The following is a 6,000-nucleotide window of genomic DNA, read 5'->3' as shown; positions in this document are numbered from 1 at the left end:
CTCCTTCTTCTCTCCTCTTCTCTCCTTCTTCTCTCCTCTCTCTCCTTCCCTTCTCTCTCTCTTTCTCTCCTTCTCTCCTTCCTTCTCTCCTTCCTTCTTCTCTCCTCTTCTCTCCTTCTTCTCTCCTTCTTCTCTCCTTCTTCTCTCCTCTTCTCTCCTTCCCTTCTCTCCTTCTTCTCTCCTCTTCTCTTAAAACAGTTAAGTTGGATTGAAACTAAGTGAAAAAAAAAAACTGTTTTCAAAAAGTGATGTTGACTGACTTGGTTGTAATGATCTTAATTGGTGGTTTTGATGTGATTTGTTTACTGTCCCTGGTCATGTAAAGAGATTTCTCTCTGTGTCTTTTTAGTCTGAAGGAGACGTACACTTGCTGCTGCTTACACTCGTACGGTACACACACACACACACACACACACACACACTTGTACGTTACACACACACTCGTACGGTACACACACACACACACACACACTTGTACGTTACCCACACACTCGTACGGTACACACACACACACACACACACACACACACACACACACACACTTGTACGTTACCCACACACTTGTACGTTACCCACACACTCGTACGGTACCCACACACTCGTACGGTACACACACACACACTCGTTCGTTACACACACACACTCGTTCGTTACACACACACACTCGTTCGTTACACACACACACTCGTTCGTTACACACACACACTCGTACGTTACACACACACACACACACTCGTTCGTTACACACACACACTCACACTCGTCCCCAAACACGCATACACACGCATCCTGAAGAATGAAGCGTTCGCCTCATTTTTTTCCCCTTCTCTCTCTAAATGAAGACTCAACAGGTTGTGTTTTTAATTTTTGCTCATACATGACCCTTCACCCCTAGGACACTAATTTATAAACAAACCTGTTATCAATCTTGATTTCAAAACTTATTGAAGCCATGTAACAATTTGATTTTGTTATTGTTCGTTATATATATATATTATTTATATTATATTTATTTATATTTATTTATATTTATTTATTTATATTATATATATTTATATTTATTTATATATCTTTATATATATATATTTATATTATATATCTTTATATATATATATTTATATTATATATCTTTATATATATATATTTATTTATATATATATTTATTTATATTATATTCTTTATATTATATTTTATATTATATATCTTTATTTATATATTTATTTATATTATATATATTTATATTATATATCTATTATATATATATATTTATTTATATTTATATATTTATATTATATATCTTTATATATATATATTTATTTATATATTTATATTTATATTATATATCTTTATATATTTATTTATTTATATTATATTTATTTATTTATTTATATTTATTTATATATTTATATATATTTATATATATATATTTATTTATATTATATTTATTTATATATATATTTATTTATTTATATTATATATATTTATATATATTTATTTATATTATATATATATTATATATATTATATATTTTATTTATATATATATATATTTATTTATATTTATTTATATTTATATATTATTTATATTTATTTATATATATATATTTATATTATATATTTTATATTATATATATTTATATTATATATATTTATATATATATATTTATATTATTATTTATATTATATATATTTATTTATATATATATTTATATTATATTATATATCTTTATATTATATATTTATTTATATATCTTTATATATATATATTTATTTATATATTTATATTTATATTATATATATATATATTTATTTATTTATATTTATTTATATTATATTATATATTTTATATATATATATTTATTTATATATATATTTATTTATTTATTTATATTTATTTATATATTTATATATTTATTTATATATATTATTTATTTATATATATTTATTTATATTATATATATTTATTTATATTATATATATTTATTTATATTTATTTATATTATATATATTTATTTATATTATATATATTTATTTATATTATATATATTTATTTATATTTATTTATTTATATTTATTTATATTTATATATATTTATTTATATTTATTTATATATATTTATTTATATTATATATATTTATTTATATTTATTTATTTATATATTTATATTTTATATATATATATTTATTTATATATATTTATTTATATTATATTTATTTATTTATTTATATATATTTATTTATATTTATTTATATTATTTATATTTATTTATATTATATATATTTATTTATATTTATTTATATATATTTATTTATATTATATATATTTATTTATATTTATTTATTTATATTTATTTATATTATATATATTTATTTATATTTATTTATATATATTTATTTATATTATATATATTTATTTATATTTATTTATATATATTTATTTATATTATATATATTTATTTATATTTATTTATATATATTTATTTATATTATATATATTTATTTATATTTATTTATTTATATTATATTTATTTATTTATATTATATATATTTATTTATATTTATTTATATTATATTATTTATTTATATTTATTTATATTATATATATTTATTTATATTTATTTATATTATATATTTTATATATATTTATTTATATTATATATTTTTATATATTTATTTATATTTATTTATATTATATATATTTATTTATTTATATTTATTTATATTATATATATTTATTTATATATTTATTTATATTATATTATTTATTTATATTTATTTATTTATATTTATATCTTTATATATATTTATTTATATTATATATCTTTATATATTTTATTTATATTATATATCTTTATATATATTTATATATTTATATATATTTATATATATTTATTTATATTATATATATTTATATATATTTATTTATATTTATATATTTATTTATATTTATTTATTTATATTTATTTATATTATATATATTTATATATATTTATTTATATTTATTTATTTATATTATTTATATTTATATATATTTATTTATTTATATATTTATATATTATATTTATTTATATTTATTTATTTATATTATATATATATATATTTATTTATATTATATATATTTATTTATATTATATATATTTATTTATATTTATTTATTTATATTTATTTATATTTATTTATTTATATTATATATATTTATTTATATATATTTTTATTATATTATATTATTTATATATATTTATTTATTTATATTATTTATATTTATTTATATATATTTATTTATATTATATATATATTTATATATATTTATTATATTTATATTTATTTATTTATATTATATATATTTATTTATATATATTTATTTATATTATATATATTTATTTATATTTATTTATTTATATTATATTTATTTATTTATATTTTATTTATATTATATATATTTATTTATATTTATTTATTTATATTATATATATTTATTTATATTTATTTATTTATATTATATATATTTATTTATATTTATATTTAATTATATATTATATATATATATTTATTTTATATTTATATATTTATATTTATTTATTTATATTATATATATTTATTTATATTATATATATTTATTTATATATATTTATTTATATTATATATATTTATTTATATATATTTATTTATATTATATTTATTTATTTATATTTATTTATATTATATATATTTATTTATATTTATTTATTTATATTATATATATTTATTTATATTTATTTATATTATATATATTTATTTATATTTATTTATTTATATTATATATCTTTATATATATTTATTTATATTTATTTATTTATATTATATATCTTTATATATATTTATTTATATTTATTTATTTATATTATTTATATTATTTATATTTATATATTTATATTTATTTATATTTTATTTATATTTATATTTATTTATTTATATTATATATATTTATTTATATTATATATATTTATTTATATATATTTATTTATATTATATATATTTATTTATATATATTTATTTATATTATATTTATTTATTTATATTTATTTATATTATATATATTTATTTATATTTATATTTATTTATTTATATTATATTATTTATTTATATTTATTTATATTTATTTATATTATATATCTTTATATATATTTATTTATATTTATTTATTTATATTATATATCTTTATATATATTTATTTATATTTATTTATTTATATTATTTATATTATTTATATATATATATTTATATTTATTTATATTATATATATTTATTTATATTTATTTATATATATTTATTTATATTTATTTATTTATATTATATATATTTATTTATATATATTTATTTATATTATATTTATTTATATTTATTTATATTATATATATTTATTTATATTATATATATTTATTTATATTTATTTATTTATTTATATTATATATATTATATTTATTTATTTATATTATATATATTTATTTATATTATATTTATTTATTTATATTATATTTATTTATTTATATTATATATATTTATTTATTTATATTTATTTATATTTATTTATTTATATTATATATATTTATTTATATTTATTTATTTATATTATATATATTTATTTATATTTATTTATTTATTTATATTATATATATTTATTTATATTTATTTATATTATATATATTTATTTATATTTATTTATATTATATATATTTATTTATATTTATTTATTTATATTATATATATTTATTTATATTATATATATTTATTTATATTTATTTATTTATTTATATTATATATATTATATTTATTTATTTATATTATATATATTTATTTATATTATATATATTTATTTATATTATATTTATTTATTTATATTATATATATTTATTTATTTATATTTATTTATATTATATATATTTATTTATATTTATTTATTTATATTATATATATTTATTTATATTTATTTATATTATATATATTTATTTATATTATATATATTTATTTATATTTATTTATTTATTTATATTATATATATTTATTTATATTTATTTATATTATATTATATATATTTATTTATATTTATTTATATTATATATATTTATTTATATTTATTTATATTATATATATTTATTTATATTTATTTATATTATATATATTTATTTATATTTATTTATTTATATTATATATATTTATTTATATTTATTTATTTATATTATATATATTATTTATATATATTTATTTATATTTATTTATTTATATTATTTATATTATTTATATATATATATTTATATTTATTTATATTATATTTATTTATTTATATTTATTTATATATATTTATATATATTTATTTATATTTATTTATTTATATTATATATATTTATTTATATATATTTATTTATATTATATTTATTTATATTTATTTATTTATTTATATTATATATATTATATTTATTTATTTATATTATATATATTTATTTATATTATATATATTTATTTATATTATATATATTTATTTATATTATATTTATTTATTTATATTATATATATTTATTTATATATATTTATTTATATTATATTTATTTATATTTATTTATTTATTTATATTATATATATTATATTTATTTATTTATATTATATATATTTATTTATATTATATATATTTATTTATATTATATATATTTATTTATATTTATTTATTTATATTATATATATTTATTTATATTTATTTATTTATTTATATTATATATATTTATTTATATTTATTTATATTATATATATTTATTTATATTTATTTATATTATATATATTTATTTATATTTATTTATTTATATTATATATATTTATTTATATTATATATATTTATTTATATTTATTTATTTATTTATATTATATATATTATATTTATTTATTTATATTATATATATTTATTTATATTATATATATTTATTTATATTATATTTATTTATTTATATTATATATATTTATTTATTTATATTTAT

The 6,000-nt window shown here is 7.4% G+C and overlaps 1 protein-coding gene across 1 annotated transcript in view; it reads left to right on the top strand.

Annotated features, from left to right (window-relative positions):
- The window catches only part of LOC135568778 (E3 ubiquitin-protein ligase RBBP6-like), a gene marked incomplete at its 3' end in the record, with an annotated part of 30,601 nt that overhangs the window by 17,473 nt on the left and 7,128 nt on the right, over positions 1-6,000 (top strand). The gene's annotated exons all lie outside the window — the stretch shown is intronic.

This window comes from Oncorhynchus nerka, unplaced genomic scaffold (genome assembly GCF_034236695.1).
Source record: "Oncorhynchus nerka isolate Pitt River unplaced genomic scaffold, Oner_Uvic_2.0 unplaced_scaffold_1384, whole genome shotgun sequence".
In the NCBI taxonomy this organism is placed as follows: Eukaryota; Metazoa; Chordata; class Actinopteri; order Salmoniformes; family Salmonidae; genus Oncorhynchus; species Oncorhynchus nerka.
The sequence above is the reverse complement of the archived record's forward strand: the minus strand, read 5'-3'. Positions and strand labels throughout refer to the sequence as shown.